The sequence below is a fragment of the Heloderma suspectum genome, chromosome 3, assembly GCF_057233095.1.
Source record: "Heloderma suspectum isolate Gila_16-S chromosome 3, 16-S_ref, whole genome shotgun sequence".
In the NCBI taxonomy this organism is placed as follows: Eukaryota; Metazoa; Chordata; class Lepidosauria; order Squamata; family Helodermatidae; genus Heloderma; species Heloderma suspectum.
Genome location: NC_139460.1, coordinates 76098485 through 76118813, shown reverse-complemented (window position 1 = coordinate 76118813; position 20329 = coordinate 76098485). Strand labels below are relative to the sequence as shown.

The window sequence follows — 20329 nt, the reverse complement described above, 5'->3', positions numbered from 1 at the left end:
GAGATGGTTTACATGTTATCTCCTTAATGAAGGACCATGTGTACCGGGGTACTTCTCCAGTCACCCCTGCCTTCCCTCCTGCTCAGCAGCCTCCACAGCTGACTCTTTTTCAAATGCTACTACAGGCAGCCACAAATGGGTAAGATCCTTCCAGCCCTGGCCTTGACCCATGTTCCCAGTGAAACAACTGCCAACCACTCATCCTCAGAGCAGTGTAGCACTTTGCCAGAGATCACCACACCAGCTGTTTTCTTTCCGAGTTCTCTCTGGCAGTGGCTGCTCTCGTCTGCAATTAATAGGTACAGCAGAGACCAGTAGCTCCCATGAAAGAATGCAAGAAAGGGAAACACCTGGAATGGAGTTTTCCTCCTTTTTTCCAGCAAAGAAAAGCAAAATGTTGCCACAGCGATGAGTGGGTGGCAGTTCTCTTCAGGAGCAGGCTGCCATACAAGTGCTAAAAGGGGACTCTCCCATTTTACAATGGTGGCCACTACATCCACATAGAAACCTCTGTACATTCCCTCATTAAAATAGTAATGCAAACTGTTCCTAAGGGACTTTAGTGAGCTTTGGGTTCAGGTCATTCTAATTCTAATTCCAGAAGTGATGCAAAATACTCTTAGAAATGTATTCTATAATTATGTATCTGCTATAACACAAGAAATTATTCTACCATTATGTATCTGCTATAACACAAGAAACTATTCTACAATTATGTATCTGCTATAACACAAGAAATTATTCTACAATTATGTATCTGCTATAACACAAGGCAGTGTTTACATACTTTAAAGTGGTGGAAGCAGGGGACAGAAAAGGAGGACAAAAACAAAGAGACAGGAGAACATAAGAATTTGGTTCTGATCAATGGTCCATCTAGTCTAGCTTCCAGATTCCCACAGTAGCCAACCAGGTGCCTCTGACAAGTCCATAAGAAGGTTGTGAAGGTAATAGCCCTTTCCCATGGTTATTCCCTAGCAGCTGGCACCAAGATTACAGGCATACTTCCTCTGAAATGTGGAGGCTCCATATAGTCATCATGGCGACTTATGGTCACTGATGGACTTTTGCCCATTGTCTAATCCTGCTTAGAGATATTTTTAAATATGTTCAGTGGAATATAAATCTATTAAATATATACATAATAAATGAATGAATAAAACCACCTAACCTGGTAGCCATCACCATGTCTTATGACAGTGAATTCCACAAATTAATTATGTGCTGAAATCAAAGGTACACTGATAATGAATAACCTGAGATAGTATAGGAGAATGGATGAAGCCAGTTGCCCCTGAGTAAGAGTCAATGCACTTTTCAGGTCTTTCCTCTGTATCTTTAGTTATTTCGAAATAATTGTTATTGTCACAGAAGGTTCAATTAGCACTCCAGTGAGCATCCTGTATCACAAGAATATTCATGCACTCTCAGGTACACACAGGGGGTGGGGGGACATAGAGAGAGGGAGAGGGAGAGGGAGAGAGAGAGAGAGAGCTCTGCTTCCTCTATAGAATGAAAAGAAGCAACTCCTATGGGAAGGGTAATTTTGAGTATGGTTGATGAATGCCATATCACTGGAATGGAGTGACCAGATGTTATTATAAATCTGTTGTAACATGCAGAATCTACTGTCTACTTTTCAAGAACTGGACAAAGTTCCATCTATAAGTCTGTGATAAAGTACATGCTTTCCATGCATTGACATGGTTCACACATCATGTGTACGACCAGCGTGCTTGTGTACTCTGTCTGATCACTCCTGCTGCAAGTGCAACTGGCTAAACAAACCACATATAGTATGATGTGTGAACCTATCAAACAATGATTTGTTGTTGGGTTATTTCTCTGGCTTGCTGGGGAAGAGACAAACCAGAGGTCCAAGTTCACATATCACACCAAACCAACCGCCTGCAGTGGGAACAATCAGGAAGCATTTACAAGTGTGTTGCTTCTAAGTGATAATATGTACATGTTATCATAAGGTCCAATAAGGTCCCAGGTATGATCCTTAAGGTCCCATGGGTTGCATAAGGCCATAGGTCCCATAAGGTCCCAGATTTGATCCTTGGCATCTCCAGTTGAAAGGATCAGGTAGCAGACAGTGCAAACCCCCCCTCCCCCTGCCAGCTAGATAATACTGGGTTAGATAGACACATATTCTGACCTGGTATAAGGCAGTTTCTTATGTTGCTATATAATTTAGTCTCCAACAGAGAGTTAGGCCCACATTGTTATGACAGTTCATTTGGGCTTATTTGGCCTGAAGCTTCTATTATTTTCAATGAAGTTGTTGTCACTTACATTTAATTTATATACTGTTGCTGAAATGTATTTTCAGGGTAGTGTCAACCTTATTTATACAGAACAGTTGTGGAATTTTTTGGGGGGGGGTCTAATCAAATGAAGTAACATTTAGAAGTAATTTTAGATGGAGAGATGTATATATCACTTGGATTATGGATATATAGGCATGTGATACAGATGGATTAACAAAAATGTATTCTTGCCTTATAATGTGTCAGGCCTTTGCCCAAAATCATTTTCTTATTTAAAAACACCACCCTATTGACCTGTAACATTTTGTGGGAAAAATTTAAAAAACCAACAACCTACTGAATCATTCTGAAGTATAATAACAATGTATTGTAATGACACTGTTGATGCTGACAGTACACAATAAATCCTCCTACCCATGGGGAAATAAACAGTAGTTGCCAAAATATCATCCAAATGGGGAATTGTTTAAAAGTTTGTGATGTGCAAGGCCTTTGATTCAGTTTGCAAAGTCTGAATTTTTCGTAGTAGAGGATGGGGAAAGTGATGTACCATACAGGAAGTTGAGAAAGGCTTAAGGATCATATAGAAATTAAAGATGTATGTCAAGAAATAAAGTTATAATTATTTAGTTATTTTTAGCACTACAAATTGTGAAGTATCCATGCTTTTATATAACTTTCTATCATCAGGCTGCTGAATAGTTCACAAAAGTAGCATTGTGATACAAAGGCCAATTTATTTTAATGAGTGACAACTGAGGTATGAAAATCTGAGGTATGAAAATGTAGAGACTAGAAAAATAGTCTACATTTGAAAGTTGGGTGAAAGAGTTTGAGTAAAATAATTACAATAAACAACAATATATTTGACATTAGCTTTATGTTATAGTTAAAATATGTAAGTGCTATAATATGTTGGGATGCTGGTTAAAATTAGAGAAGTTGCAAGATCTAAGTATTAAAAACATTGGGGCAAAATTACAGGACTCAGAAATTATATATACATATATCCAAACTCTAAAGGAAAAAAGAGAGCTGTTTCCTAGGCCTCAGTGTGGACATAGTATAAGAATCAACCAAAGTTTATTAACTAACAAACGTGTTGTTTTATTCCCCATTACTTCACTCAATACCTTCCATTAATTCAAAACTTCAATAATACAATACAGGTATATGAATATACAAATCTTTGCAGCACATGATACCATCTGTATTATGCACATTGCATTTCTTTATAGGCCAAAACATCCTGTTGTCATTTGCCTCCGCTATAGTCAAATGTCTTTTTGTGCCATTACTATCGCAGATAAGTTACTCAATAAAGTCCAAAGCTGCTGGTTCCCCTCCGCCTAGGTCCCAAGAGCCTGACTTGTGATTGTTACTAAAAAACCTCACAAGTTAGGGTCTCAGGGACTAGGAAAAGTCCGATAAGATCCAGACGAATTCTTCTTCAATTAATCAGAATGGGTTTTGTTGTTGTTTTATAAAATAGCTCTTTCAGAATGTTTGGAAGATATAACATGAATAAGCAGTGCTAACACTGTCAATAGACGTTCAGTTGCATGAGCAAAATTACTGAGATTTTTTTAAAAAAACATCCCATCTATAAGGCTTTCAAAGTTGTGCATGCAGAAGAAGTAAGAAGAGGAAGCTAAACACAGGTTAAAATCTGCTTCAAGCAGACTTTTACTAAATTTCCTTCAATTTCTTCCATTGGTTTAAACAAAGATTAAACAGTTCAGCATTTTACCTCCAGTATCATTGTTATAGTGGGCCCTAACACAGTTTGTACTTTAAAGCCATTCTAGAGAAAGAATGCCCTTTGGGCATAATTTAAGGTTTTTTTTGCGCATTCCCGTATTAAATATTTTATTTGTAGACTAATATGAAAAAGCTTATGCCTTCGAATGCAGATCTACTTTTCACTTCCTAAACTGTAGAACCCAGTGACCTTTAACAACCTGTCCTTCTTTGTGCTGGGTCATTTGAACCACATTTGAACTTTCAAAAAATATTCTTCATACAGTTAGGAAAAAGAAGAAAAAAGATTCCTCCCTCCCAACCATTCTTGTTTTTAAAGTCCAAGATATTTAATGACACAACCACAATGCTGAAAAGATTCACTTTATCTGTCTTTCTGCATTTTAGTCTCATTTGTGGAATGGAAAAGAAAATGTCTCCTTTAGGAACAGATCCATGATGTTCGGCAGGAGAAACCAGAGCCAAAGAATCAGCAGCCATAAAGGTCCTGGCCACTGAAGTAGAGTCTGGTGTATATAACTCATTCATGTCTTTCTTCATGAAGCAGTTCAGCTTTAAAGGAGGGGGGGGGAGTGGAGAGAGAAAAATAACAGTAATCAAAATAATTTGAATCTCAAGTTGTAGAACAAGTTGACAAGTTACACAGTAAAATAACTGAAAGAAAATATTTGCTAATTGACACCCCACCCCCTGCCGCCGCCCAGTTGGTCCCCTTATTCCCAGCCCCCAGCCCATTTCAACACAATGTTTCTTCTGGATTCAGTACATGTTGGATTACTTTAAATATTTTGATTGAGGAAAGAATATCATGTCACAATCAAATCTTTTCTTTGTCATTTGCTCAGCAGTATAGTTAAAATTGTTATGCCTCAGGCATGAAACAGTTAAAGCACATCAGACAGACAGCAGCATCATTTTAAAGCATTTTAAATAATAATCATAAATAATATCATGCTTTTTGTTATAACTGTAATATGGTTCACCAAAGCAATTTTTTGACCATAGCTTCCAAACCAATAATTAGGAAGACAAATCTAGCCCTTCTGTAAATATGACATTAACATAATTACACCACCCCCATCGCCTAGACCCATCCTCCTCAGGGAATACATCTGATGCTCAGTAGATGGAAATCAGTCAGATTTTAGCTGCTCTCCAACGTACCTTTGCTTCTCACTGACTGACTGGGTTTTACCTCCCATGAATATGCGCGCGCACACACTCAGACAGACACGCTCAGTTACACACGCACACACACACACACGTACACACACTCAGACAGACATGCACACAAATCCACAGACAACACACACACACACACACAAAGGCAAGGAAAACAACGGATGCTGACTCAGTGGCAGCGTGTGAAGGGAGTGGTATCGGCTGGAATTTTCACTGCGCTCATCATGAACATTAACTCTCTCTCTCTCTCTCTCTTTCTCCAGCATCCACCCTCTGTCAGACCTGCTCGACTGCAGCATTTGCATGAGGCTGTTACTCCAGCCCTTGCAGGTCAGATGTTTGGAAGAGGAAGAAGGGAAAGGAAGGGAAAAAAGCAGCCCAAGGATACTCATAAGAAATGCCTTCATTTCTTCTAAAGGGTCCCTCTTCTTATTTTTCCACCTTTCTACTTCCTCTGGAGCCTGTATCTCAGTTGTTGGACATCTTTCCGGAAGAAAATGTCTTGAGCTGCAATAAGCCAGTAGTCTGACGGTCCTCCCCTCACCTCACAGTTCTATTCCCACCCCTTTCTCCCCCTAATCAATAAGACAGATCTCCAAATGCAGTTGTGAAAATAGGCTCTGCACAGACGTTCATCCTCGATCTTCTGCCTCAGGAAGAGCAGACAACCCCGGCTCACACACACACGTGATGTAGAGAGAAATAATGCCAGCAATTCTTTAACAGACTTAGAATTTATTCTACGCCTTCTTCATTTCTCTCTCTCCCTCTCCCCCCCCCCCACCCTTCCCCTTTGCTGAATTCATGAGTGGAAGGGATTCCTCAGTATATACAACCATTCTCAAGCTACAAGCTTGCAACATTGTATTCTGGTATTTTAAGCAAAACAACTGACCCCACTACCACACACACACAAATTAGTGATTTTAATGCTAATGAGAATCTCTGTACAGCATTCTTCTTATTTAATGAGTTAGGCTGTCACCTCATAGGAATGACACTTTTTGCCAAATTACTGCCTGGTTCCGAGCCACTAATATGATGATGAAGTAATAAATTGCTGGGTTTTAAATCCATAATAGCAGTTCTAGACTTCCTAAAACAAAGTGTGTGTGCTTATGAGTGAGTGAGAGAAAGTGTGTGTGTGTGTGTGTGTGTGTGGCGGGGGGGGAAGAGTTGGAGAACAAAAGAGTAACAGCTATATTGCACAATAGCTGTACATTTACACAGAGGCTTTTTGTATTCTGTACATGCTTTGAGAATTCTCTCTCTCTCTCTCTCTCTCTCCATGCATCCATCCATGCATCCATCCATATAAATACTGAGTAATTTGACATGGAGATACTATGCACCATGCAAAACTCAGCAAAAGCTTTACTGGTTGAAATGCAGGGCTTGTGTGCTATGTTAGTTTCATAAAGCACCATTATTTAATGTGTTTTAACTTGTTCCTCTCTTCTTAAAGAATAAAACCTGTATTTTGTATTGCATGATAAACTTGATAACATTTAAAAAAATACATGACATGCATTTCAATGGAGAAGGAACAATAGGTCATAGTGATCTGAAGTATAGGCTTTTTAATGCATGATAAGGAGTGCTACTCTGTTCTCAAGATGAAATCCTTCACTCTCCCCAATTTCCCTCGCCTTTTTGACAGATCCCATCACTCAGGGCAACACTGCAGTACCAACTAAGGTAGGGAATTGGCAACCCATGGAGGGCAGCCAAAATGAAGGACATCATCCATTTGCTCAAAATGAAAATGCAAACATCATTAAACAACTATAACAGAGAAAACAAACGAATGTCACTGTATGTCTCTGAAAGAAAGAAAAAACACTGTGCCCACATTCGTCACCAACCTGTACAATAATAATTTGTAAAAACTTACAAAAGGTAGACAGTTAAGAAACAGTTAGGCATTTTATCTCAAACATGTAGGAAAGAAGACATGGAATAAACAACTCTAAAAAATGACAAGGAGTGAAAGAACACAACAGCCAAGAACACAGCATATGCAGGGCTGATTTCAGTCCTGCAAAACTGATAAAAATTACTGAATCACAGCATTCAGTGTTGCATGTTGATTTACTTTCTTAAAGTCCAAAACAACACACATACAGCACGGCTTAAATTACTTATTGAGATCAACTATCAGTGACAAATACTGACTTCTTAGACACATGTATTAGATTGGTCATCACCTCTTACAGTGCAATCCTATGCATATCTACTCAGAAATAAGTCCCACTGAGTTCAAAGGGTCTTAGTTCCAGGTAAGTGGGCAAACTTAAGTTCAATATGGTCTACTCCCTAGTAAGGGTAGAAGTGAGTAAATATACAGGATTGGGCCATAAATCTCCTTTTGCCCAGATTTATACATTTCTTTTTGTTGTTCTATGTTTCCCCTGCTATTTTTCTGCAGAGTAGTCCACAATACCCTGAGCAAATTAATGTAATGCCCTGTATAGCTGTCAGACAGGGAAGCAGCCTACTATCTTTATAACTGAACTTATGTGTACTGCAAATGGCCCACCAGATATCTCAGCCTTTTGGACTATTTCTCTCCAAACAGCCTATGCTAGCTGGGCAAATCAGAAACAACAGATGTAAATACTAGCCAAATCTCTCTCTCTCTCTCCCTCCCCCTCCCCCTCCCCCCTCCCTTTCTTTGACCCTGTCTGTCTGTCTGTCTGTGCTATCACCATTTTCTCCTCTTTCTGAATATACCTCCTGAATGGTTAAAAATATTAACCGACTGAGTATTAGGAGCACTTGAATAAAAAGCATGAGGTAGAAAAGGTAGAAAAACATAATATATGGTTAAGATTTTGTAATTCTACACCCAGGCAGAGACTAGGGAGAATACCCAGGTTCAAGTGCTAGAGCTTTGTTTGGGAGCACCTTTGGGCCAGTGGGAAATGCAGACTAGATTAAATCAATAGTCGAGATGTCATAATCAATCAGCTCAGTCACAACTGTCATAGACCTAGGTTTAAGGTCTTTCCTGATTCCACTTTTCTAATCATTAACCCTTGGACATCCCTAAGTGCTCAGTCACCTTGCTTTATAAAGGGGACCATAAGTGTTTGATTTGGGGAGGGGGGTCTAGATTTTCAGTACTGCTGCCTTTAAGGAATGGCAAGACAATGAGGTTGGATTAGATGCCTTCTTTCCCTTGCTTGATTACGTAATCTCCATGTATGTGTTTTTATATATACAACTATTATGACGACTGCGGAATAGGCAGGGTGGATCAAAGAATATAGTTTAATTAACATTCAACACAGCAATTTCTTTGATTACAAATATGAAGGGACTTGCAGAATTACACTGGAGCCAGTCAGTGCTCTCTATGAAACATATATAAAATAATTCTCCCCCTGACACTCACGTTGTATAGGGTTTTGCATACATGGGAAGTCATATATTCTACCCAAGAATGTTTGGTTAAGTAACCCATTTGAAAAAGCTCTTTCCAGTCTGTGAAAAAACATTTTTCTTTGGGGTATATATTCAGTTCATAAATCATATCTTCTCTGTTTAAATACTATGAACAGCATAGTAAATAACAGCGGCATTTTTATTGAATATTCCTTTCACAATAAAATAAATAAATAAATAAACCCTACAGTTACCTTAGTGCATAGCACATATATTGTATACTTTACTAATCTCTAGGGGAAAAAGAGAAAGCTTTAGATATTACAGAAGATCTAGCACATTATATCTGTATTTCCTATTCAAGTTTAATGCTGTGGGAAATAATCTCAGGTATTATTATTTGACAGAAAGCTACGTGCACATTTCTACCTTTGTTATATGCACAGTCATATTGTTAGGAAGAAAAACAAATCTCAAATAGTATTGTGGTACACATATACATCTAGATTACTTTGAAATAATATGTTTCCATTTTTTCTGTCTAAATACAAAATTGCTGCTCTCTCCACCTCGACATTTTGTCTCTTGCAAGCCTCCTAATTAAACCTCCCTTAAGAAATTGCAGCTGAGAGGATGGGAGGCACACTGTACATCCACAAAAGTGGAAGTAATTTTTGAAGCCTGTGAGTAATATTTGAAACCTCGGGTGCTGGAACAGAAGTGTATAGAACACCTTGGGCATATATGTGCATTGGGCTAGGGGAAGCAGACACTGGAATAGGATAGCAATAGCAACTGGGCATACTCTAAGAGAAAATAAGGTATGTTTTAAACTCATTGAAACAAGTAGGACACAAGCACTCATTTGTATGATTGTCTCATGGGATTATTTCAGTGGGGCTTTGGTGCATTTAACTTTATCTGAATTGTGGTTTATGTTGTTAAGGCCTAAACATACTGATAGTCCAATCCTATTCATGCCTACTTGGAAGTAAATCCCACTGGCATCAATGGAGCTCACTCCTGGGTATGTGTGCATAGGATTGCAGTTTAAATGAAACAATGGGGATAAAGGATACTGAACATACTTTAAAAAAACCAAAGAAGAGCTTTGCAGACCACGCTTTTTGAAATAGGCTGCAAACATATGCACAGTTATTTGGGATTAAGTTCTGTTGATTTTAATAGGACTTATTTCTGAATAAACATAGGAATAGATCATGTGATAAGTTGGAAAACAGCCTATTTTATGGCTCTATTGACAGCAAATAGGATTATCTAAGTGCATATGTCTGTAGTAATTATCTCTGGGTGTTTCGTGTTGTTGTTGTTGTTTTGTTATGGTAACAAGAAAACTCAATGCTCAGAAAATATTTATTTACCTTGTAACACATTCATTTCTCAGTTAGTAATTAGTCTGCTCTACACAGACTGGCAACATGACCGCGTACAAGCCCCAAATGAGCTCGGTTTCACATCATCTCAAAGAAGAGTTCCATTGCCAGTGGTATGAGACATAGAACTGTCCTTTAGAGGTTAAAAAAGGGAAAAGAAATAGCATCCCAGCAAGCTGGGTATGAATTTCAGAGAGACGCTGAGGAACTTAACAGGGGCACCACTCAGCTTGTTGAACAGCATGACACATGCAAGGCTTAAAATTGTTCTCATCCTCCACAAGGGGACAGCACTTGTTCCAGACTAGAAACACACTGTTTCCACACGAAGAGGCAAAATGAGAAGCAGCCATTGCTGCAGCTACCAAAACAGAGGTGATATTCCAGCTATTCTTTAGGTCCAGGGGTCCAGGAAAAAGGAGTGTTGAAGACCTAGCAGTAGAATGCTGCCAGCTGCCAGAATACATGCAACGACAGGATAGGCTTTACATTTGGAGGTTACATGCAAAGCAATATTATTTTTCCTTTCTTGATTTTGAACAAATAGATACCATAGGAAGGAAAGCATAAGAGAAACACATAATTTTAGAGCTGAAGACTGTGTATTTTTTAAAAGGCAGAAAATAAGTCACAACAAATGTGGAAAACTTTGGATTTTGATAAGTATGTATGCTTAGAAAGACATGGTATAGTAGGAATTTATCCAAGGACAGTACAAATAAACTGACAGCAAAAGACACTTCAGGCTCTCAGTATTTCTCTTTTATAGTCTACTTCAAGCGTTTATGTAAAAAATGTCAATGTAAAAGTAACAGTAGCATAGTAGATCTTTATTAAGTCCAGTTTAGAGATTGATAATTTAGATAGAGTAACAGTGCAATCCTATACATGCCTACTCAGAAATAAGTCCCACTGAATTAAATGAGGCTTACTCCCAGGTAAGTGAATATAGAATTGCAGCACATGTCAGGGAGTGGGTATGCAAATATTGTTATCTGTTGCCTAGCTGTTCCTAAAATCTATCATTATGACAAAGTGCAAGGGAATAAATGCTTTGAAAGAACTGCAATTGGACTGGGGAAAAATGATTCCATTTTCTATTCTCACCCGTTTTCTACTGGTAATCTTTTAAAAACTTTTTCTGATTTTCATATCTTCACTGTTGCAGTACATCATTTTAAAAGCACATACTATACACTCACGTGAGTCATGTAAAATTATGGAGATCAGACATAGCACAGAAGAATTATTCAAACGTGTATAGCAATGTCCTAACATCTCCTGTGCATGTCTGGGGAAAATTCTTCACACAAGAAGATGCTGTTTTACTCTGTTTCTCCTTTAGTTTTCTCTAAATTAAAACAGCTTAAAGAACTGTAGTTTAAATTACTTTAAACATTGCTGCGTTCATTCTTGTTCGATACCACTATATGTAAATTAAAGCATTCATTATTTGCAAGAATGCCACTCTTGCAAAGAATATTCACCTCTCCCACCTCACTAGAAAACAAACAAACAACTCTAGCATCTTTGAGGTTAAAAGCATTCTACTTTGGCAAAATGTTGTGCTGGCTTTGAATATTTGTATGTATTTTCTTTAAAAAATGCATATATTTTCTAATCTAATAATGCTAAATAACAAATGTCAGTCTAACATAATCTGAAGAAATAGTATGGTATAGAAACAAGATATGGCATACTACTAATAAATGAATTTATTAAGCAATTGTTTCATGAGAATAGAAAGTATTCAGCAATGTTTTTTCTTCATATTGGAAATGAATTTATTTCTGTTCAGGCTAAGATAGATAGATTTTTAGCTGAATATCTGTATAAAATGCATTATTATTCTTTTGTCTCTTTACAGCTCTATTAAAATATATCTGTTACAGTATCTCTTGAGAACAATCAGTAGTACATCAAACTTTCATGCATAGAAGGTTCCTTCTTTTTATGAATGAACAAATGTTATCTTAGCCTGTAAATGGTGTGTGTATGTATGTACCATTTACTTACAATATTCATAGGGCTGATGCTGTATAGGAACAATTTGGTATGGTGGCAACTGTAATTAGGCAGGTACACGACTAGCTTCCAAAGGAAGAATTAAGAGATTATAATGTTTCTGTATTTGAAAATCTCTGCAAGATCCATCTCCAAAAGCAATCTTATTTGTGGGGTATATTTCTGAACAATGCTTTGGAAAAAAACAGCACTACTCAGAAATATTTGTAATGATAATAATATATGACTTCATTCCTCCCTAAGACCAAGGAAATGCTTTAAACAATCACATATAAAGCTTTAGTTATTAAGCACATGCATAAAATTAATATTTCAAACCTTTATACACAGCAAAGGTTAAAACCCAACTGGCATTCTCATGGTTTACTCTCCTTTCCCTTTCAATCAATTCCATTGATTTTAAGGGTCAGAGGCTATACCTTCATTGATCAAAGAAACAGCCTGACACAGCGAAAGAGTCTGCCAATTCCAGACAGATCAATCACACCTTTGTCTGCTTTCGATACATTATGGTTATTTATTCTGCATCTCCATGGTTTTCTGTCACACGGTTCTTAATGTAATAATGCTACTGAGGAAAATAAAAGGGGAAATATTCCATTAACAATATTTTAAGCACTTCTCTGGTCTTTCTGAGGGTGGTTTACAATGGAACTTGGCCAACCCTCTGGATTTCATTTTTAACTTGGAACACAACTCTTGTACTGGCATTTAAGTCCCTTTATCATCAGTGTTTTGCAGGAGTTAATCAAGGATAAAGGACAGCATTTCAAAAAGAGCTGCATAAAATGTATTTTGAAAAGTAATTAAATTTGATAGAATAACAGTTACAACATATAATTACAACCATCGTTTTCAATATTTATTTGGGCACTTATTTTTGAAATATGCTTTCCTGGTTAAAATGTAAATCAAATCAACCCCCAGCCACTGACAGTTTTATCACTGTGAAATGAAACTGTCTTCATGTAATAATTGTTATAAAATAGCACCAAACAGATTATTAGTGAATAAAAATCTGTCGTATTCCACATCTGTTGCAATGAAAACTACAGTGTTGCAAATTGCGCCAACCCCTTTTCAATACATTTATACTTTTCACACCCATAATTAAGTTAAATGTATAATAACATTATGATGAATTTCAATGTGTGAGGCAGTGCATGTGTATATTATTGGTGCGTATGTGTGCGTGTAAAGGGACTTCCTATGCCCATGTAGCAATTATTATATGAATATATTATTTATTGTAACAAAACAAGGTGGTAGTAATGTACCTTCAAATGAATGTAAGTGGTAGGCATGACTGTATGGATGAAATCCTGGTTCAGTTGATACCATTTGGCACCATGACTGAATTAATCAGAGTCAAGTTTTCATAGCTAAAATATAAGGCCTGATCCTATAAGACTCTAGTGGCTAGAGTGTCCCATTATACGTTTCTTTCATGATGTCCCCTCACATAGACACATAAATGCATACCAGTCATAATACAAAACTAGAACACTCCCCATGTCCAAAAAACAGATTTCTTCTCATTATTATTATTTTAGCACAACCTGCATACAGTTAGTTTCATTTGTGTGCATTCTTAGACTTGAGGGCATCAGATCTACGACTTCCACATCACTTCTATAGAAAATGAAAGCATATGCAACACAACTCTGGACTATAAAGCTATTAAAAGGTTATCAATTTGACATAGCTGCCACATGCAATTCTAGGTATGTCAAAAGATGTATTTTACCCCACTTAAGAGTTAACAGCCTCCCAGTGATCAACTACAAAGTCCAATAAGACAGAAAGTCCCCTGACATCCTCAAAGATGTAAGACCTTTAAAACATTTGCAGGCCGACAACATATCCAAAAGCATCCAGTTCTTTGTGAAGAAATAAAACGGAATGCACAACGTTTTGGAGAAGGTTTGAATAAGACTATTTGTCCAGCTTGCTTTGCAAAGGCTGTGTATAAAACAGCACCATAAACACTTTCATTCCCTACATAAGGACTAAACAAAGAGTCTTCTTTTAGCCATTTAATCTGGTAATTTATTTTTTCAACCATCACATAAATCGAAACACAGCTGTAACCAATGACTTGCAGATTCACTTCCCTGCCAGCTGGATTTTGTTCTGCTGAAGCAGCAAGATTTTTACATTGTTCACTTCTGTGCATCTGGAGAAATCACTAAGGATCAAAGGTGACTAGAAAAGCTCTTTAAATAAACTCAACCAACAGTGAAGATCAGTCTCAGTGCTTGCAGAATCTACATACAATGCCACGAATCAGCCCTTGTTTTGTCAATTTCAGAATCTCTTGAAATAATTTGAAATGCGTAGTTATACTTTAATAGAATGAAAATGCAGCTGTCGTTTCTATTTCAAAATACAATTTCCTCAGAGTTTCAGCCTCCTCCACATGCAGTATTGCAAGATACTCATAGCTGAATATTTTCCCATATATTTTACCTCAGGGGAAAGTCCCTAAAATAAATTCAGGCTACCTGCATTATGGCTTAGGTAGATATCTCATTCTCCCAAATGCTGCTTAAACCCAATTCACTCTTTCAAACAGCGGTGTGCTAGCAGCTGGCACAGAAATGGAGATTTGCTGCCTACATGAAGGCATTCTTATGAAGTGGTTCAAGCGGGTATGTACTTGTGTAGTGCAGTTCTTTCATTGTGATGGAACAACTTGGTGGTGGTTCATGTGGTAGATGGATGGATTGCTCTGTCATCTGCCACCACTGCATGGCAGCCAAGAGGAGAAAGTAATTTGCATAAATACTGAGGGTCCTGCCAGATGGTGGCAGCAGAAAAGGGAGAGTCGGGAAGTGAAGGCACCACTGTGGTGCATCTTCCCAATAAACTTCATTGGCCCCAAAGGGCCAGAAGTAGAATCACAGAGTTGGAAGGGGCCATTTAGGCCATCAAGTCCAACTCCAACCCCTCAATCAGAGCAGGAATCCAATTTAAAGCATCCCTGACAGATGACTGTCCCTAGGCAGTTGTCTGACTGCTCTGATGGTTAGAAAGTTTTTCCTGATATTCAATCAAAATCTGCCTTCCTGTAACTTAAGCCCATTATTTCACGTCCTACAGTATAAAAGGGGCTGAAGCTAAATTTCCCAAATACCACAATTTTTTGGTCAGAATTTGAATGTTTTGACATCTGCCTTTGAAATCAAAATTTCACTGTTAAGGTTAACGAAAGGATGATTTAAATACAAAATTTACTAAAGTATATCGCAAATAATCTATTGGATACTATCAGCTTTTTACTGCTACTGCATGTGTGAAAATCACTTTGGTGTATGCACTCCCACATCAAACATTTCCCTCCACATTGAAAGTTTACAGGGTAAAAAAGGATTTAGTTTCCCTTCCTTCCACCAATATGGTAGCATGAGGAAAATAATTGGAACCATGTAGTAAACTGCTTTACATGAATGACTTGCCTTATGGAAGAGCTTCCACATGGTTACATTTAAGGCAGCCTTCATACCATTGTTCGCCTGTAGCAGTTGGGTCTTATGTTTAGTGATTTTTAAATAGAGAAGAAATAGGTATAGTGTGTGCATGTATGTATGTGCATATTCTGGTAGCTAAAATATAAAATATTCTCAGCAAGTCCTTGCTATATATTTATTGAAGTATTAGTGAAACTATATTAAGCTAGAAGAGTCCCATAAAGCAAGCATACTGATAGTTACAAAAGTAGCCTTGACATCTTAAATCACCCTCAATAAATTGATTACAATGCACCATTTTCTTTATCAAGGCAATTACAAAAGCAAATCAGTGACTTCTTTGGGATGGAAATAAAAGCATACGTCAAAAGCACTCAATTTGTACTTTGGGTAATTTTTCAAATAAAGAACAGAGATGGAATGTTTGCTTCTATCGGAGTGGTTTCATACATATACTGGACCAGTTATAAAATTATAAAAGGCTAAAATTGGTCAGACCATACTAACAGCCAGAATCACATTCTGCAGTGTAATTAAGTATCAGGGTCTCTGCATGTGCATACAGATGAGGAAAATATAGCTTTTAACTGTCATAGAGAACAATGTATTCTTATGTACAAAGAACATATAAGAAAACAAACTGAGAGTTTGGGAAAAAGAAAAAAATGAAGTTGTGTTCTTCTCACATATGCATTGTCTGATGTTTTGTACTAGACGGACTAACCCAGAGAAGCAACTTCCACTTACATCCAATTCTTATGACTATTTTTGTTTGGGATGTTTGTTTTTATCCCGATATAACCTGGACTAGTTACAGCATACTTAAAATCAACAAATAAATATTCAGAGATACAAACCTGCACTCCATACTAACCTAACCTTATCCAGTCCTTTTCTTTGCAGTAAGTATGGAAGTGTGTGGGAGGATGAGGAGATATATTATGAATAGGGATGTACAAAATGACTTACCTGTTTCATGACATCCGTGGTGGGGGGAGACGCTCCATCCCTCCACCCACAATCCTCGCCTGCCAGCTCCACTCCGCAGCGACTCTGTGGAGCTGCCAGCCGGGGCCACCCGCAGCGACATCCAGATGCTGCTGGGCTGCACAGGGACGCAAATGGCGGCCGCTGTAGCCGCTGCCATTTGCGTCCCTTTTTTTTGCCATTATAGGCTATGTAAATATTTACGTAGCCTAACACAGTGAAAAAAGGGAACGCAAATGGTGGTGGCTACGGCGGCCGCCATTTGCGTTCCCTTTTTTTTGCCATGATAGGCTACGTAAATATTTATGTAGCCTATCACAGTGAAAAAAAGGGAGCGCAAATGGTGGCGGCTACGGCGGCCGCCATTTGCATTCCCTTTTTCCCCCTGTGATAGGCTACGTAAATATTTACGTAGCCTATCACGGCCTAGCAGGGACGCAAATGGTGTCCCTGCGGTAGCTGTGATAGGCTACGTAAGTATTTACGTAGCCTATCACGACGAAAAATCGTGAAGCAAATGGCAGCTGCAGATGTGGCCACCATTTGCAAAGCAGCACGAACGGCACCAGGTAGGTGCTCCGTTTCGCACGCCTTTCATGGGGTGTTGGGGCGGGGGGGGGCTTCATTCCGCCATGGATTTCAGGGGGCCGAACGCACTGACATTCGGCCTCACTGAGATCCATGGCGGAATTCTCCGCCATTCCTAATTATGAAGAAAAAGCGATCCTGAAACTAAACTCTGTCCCGGCCAAGCCAGGTCCATGGGTGGTGGCTGCTCCCAAATACAGACCTGGAGGCTCCCTCCTACTCAGGATCTTCAAGGACAGCTACCTGAGCTAGATGGTCTGAGAGGAATGAGAAGCAGGAGCCTACCATGTAGCAGCATAATAGACTGCTCTGTTGACCACACAAAGGTAGGAGGACAGGGTCCTACTATTTATACAAATCTTATCCAATCCAGGACTCACAAAATACCTGCTAATCACAGGGACAGATGTTGCTAGCCCCTATTCCTTTCTGTGCCAGAAAAGATTATGTTCCCTAAATAAATATATGTTTCATGTTTTAACTACCTATGTTATGGTCTGGGTAGTTTCTGAAGTTGGCATATCTCACTGCACATGTTGGTTTTGAAGTACACAGCCAGGGAGAGTCCTGCTGCTCTCTGCAAATCAGCAGGTGGTGGCAGCAGGTTATTTTGTGGAGTATTATGGAAAGTTTGAACTCAATGGACCACCTGTGTGACTTACCCAGTGACTTGGGGCTTCATTATATGCATGTGTGTGTAATATACAGCTTGCTGTAAGCATCTGTCAGCAAAGGGAGGCAGGGCCTCTGGTCATGCCTCAGGTCAGAAACACCTTTAAAACAAATTCTTGAAGCTCCAGCTAAGGAAGAGTTCCATGCCACTGCAAAGGTGTTATTTTATTGGCCGTGTGTCCAAGATGGCTATCTGAGTTAGTTTCAAGTGATGCTCTCAGGCTGTGCACAAAATCTCTAAAACAAAATCAGCAATTTGTTATATTCACTTTCTGAGCATTTTAGCATCTTGTCATCAATGCTTTAAAATGAAAGACAAGATGCTTTGGATTTCAACATTAATATTGTCACCTCATAAAGGATCAATCCCCTTCATGGATCACTGCCTTGTTGTGGCGAAGGGGCTTGCGTAACTCAGTGAAGCCATAAGCTATGCCGTGCAGGGCCACCCAAGACGGACAGGTCATGGCAGAGAGTTCTGACAAAATGTGGTCCACTGGAGAAGGAAATGGCAACCCACTCCAGTATTCTTGCCAAGAAAACCCCATGGAACGTATCACAAGGCTAAAAGAGATGACGCCGGAAGATGAGCCCCTCAGGTTGGAAGGTGTCCAATATGCTACTGGGGAAGAGCAGAGGGTATTTCCAAGTAGCGCCAGAAAGAGTGAAGCGGCTGGGCCAAACCCGAAAGGACACTCAGCTGTGGATGTGTCTGGCGGTGAAAAGAAAATCCGATGCTGTAAAGAACAATATTGTTTAGGAACCTGGAATGTCAGATCAATGAATCAAGGTAAGCTGGAGGTGGTCAAACAGGAGATGGCAAGATTGAACATCGACATCTTGGGAATCAGCGAACTAAAATGGACAGGCATGGGCGAATTTAATTCAGGTGACCATCATATCTACTATTGTGGGCAAGAATCCCTTAGAAGAAATGGAGTAGCACTCATAGGCAACAAAAGGGTGGGAAAAGCAGTACTGGGGTACAATCTTAAAAATGATAGAATGATCTCAGTACGAATCCAAGGCAAACCATCCAACATCACAGTAATTCAAGTCTATGCCCCAACCACTGAGGCCGAAGAAGCTGAGGTTGATCGGTTCTATGAAGACCTACAACACCTTCTAGAACTAACACCAAAAAAAGATGTCCTCTTCATCATAGGGGATTGGAATGCTAAAGTAGGAAGTCAAGAAATAACCAGGATAACAGGCAAGCATGGCCTTGGTGTACAAAATGAAGCAGGACAAAAGCTAATAGAGTTTTGCCAAGAGAACATGCTGATCATAGCAAACACTCTTTTCCAACAGCACAAGAGGCGACTCTACACATGCACATCACCAGATGGTCAATATCGAAATCAGATTGATTATGTCCTTTGCAGCCAAAGATGGAGAAGCTCCATACAGTCAGTAAAAACAAGACCTGGAGCTGACTGTGGCTCAGATCATGAGCTGCTTCTTGCAAAATTTTGGCTTAAATTGAAGAACGTAGGGAAAACCACTAAACCGTTCAGGTATGACCTAAATCATATCCCTGATGAATATACAGTGGAGGTGAGGAATAGATTTCAGGGATTAGACCTGATAGACAGAGTGCCTGAAGAACTATGGACGGAGGTCCGTAACATTGTTCAGGAGGCAGCAACGAAATCCGTCCCAAAGAAAAAGAAATGCAAGAAAGCCAAGTGGCTGTCTGAGGAGGCTTTACAAGTAGCTCACGAAAGAAGGGAAGCGAAAAGCAAAGGAGAAAGGGGAAGATATACCCAACTGAATGCAGAGTTCCAGAGAATAGCAAGGAGAGACAAGAAGGCCTTCTTAAATGAACAATGCAAAGAAATCGAAGAAAACAACAGAATGGGAAAGACTAGAGATCTCTTCAAGAAAATTGGAGATCTCAAGGGAACGTTTTGTGCAAAGACGGGCATGATAAAGGACAAAGAAGGCAGGGACCTAACAGAAGCAGATGAGATTAAGAAGAGGTGGCAAGAATACACAGAAGAACTATACAGGAAAGATCTGAATGTCCCTGATAGCCATGATAGTGCGGTCACTGAACTTGAGCCGGACATCCTAGAGAGTGAAGTCAAGTGGGCCTTAGGAAGCATTAGTAACAACAAAGCTAGCGGAGATGACAGTATTCCAGCCGAGCTATTTAAAATCCTAAAAGATGATGCTGTTAAAGTGCTGCATTCAATATGCCAACAAATCTGGAACACTCAACAGTGGCCACAAGACTGGAAAAGGTCAGTTTACATTCCAATTCCAAAGAAGGGCAACGCCAAAGAGTGTTCAAACTACCGCACAATTGCGCTCATTTCACATGCCAGCAAGGTGATGCTCAAAATCCTACAAGCTAGGCTTCAGCAGTATGCGAACTGAGAACTACCGGAAGTACAAGCTGGGTTTCGAAGAGGCAGAGGAACTAGAGATCAAATCGCCAACATTCGCTGCATCATGGAGAAAGCAAGAGAATTCCAGAAAAACGTCTATTTCTGCTTCATTGACTACGCTAAAGCCTTTGATTGTGTGGATCACAACAAACTGTGGCAAATTCTTAAAATGATGGGAGTACCAGACCACCTTA

The 20329-nt window shown here is 39.1% G+C and overlaps 1 long non-coding RNA gene across 2 annotated transcripts in view; it reads right to left on the bottom strand.

The window, feature by feature from the left end:
- Positions 1 to 3140: 3140 nt before the first annotated feature.
- Positions 3141 to 20329, bottom strand: part of LOC146349808 (uncharacterized) — a 294990-nt gene continuing 277801 nt past the window's right edge. For both annotated transcript variants that reach the window (XR_014789092.1, XR_014789093.1), the window contains one exon: positions 3141 to 4589. This is a non-coding gene — a long non-coding RNA (uncharacterized LOC146349808). The remainder of the gene's footprint in view (positions 4590 to 20329) is intronic.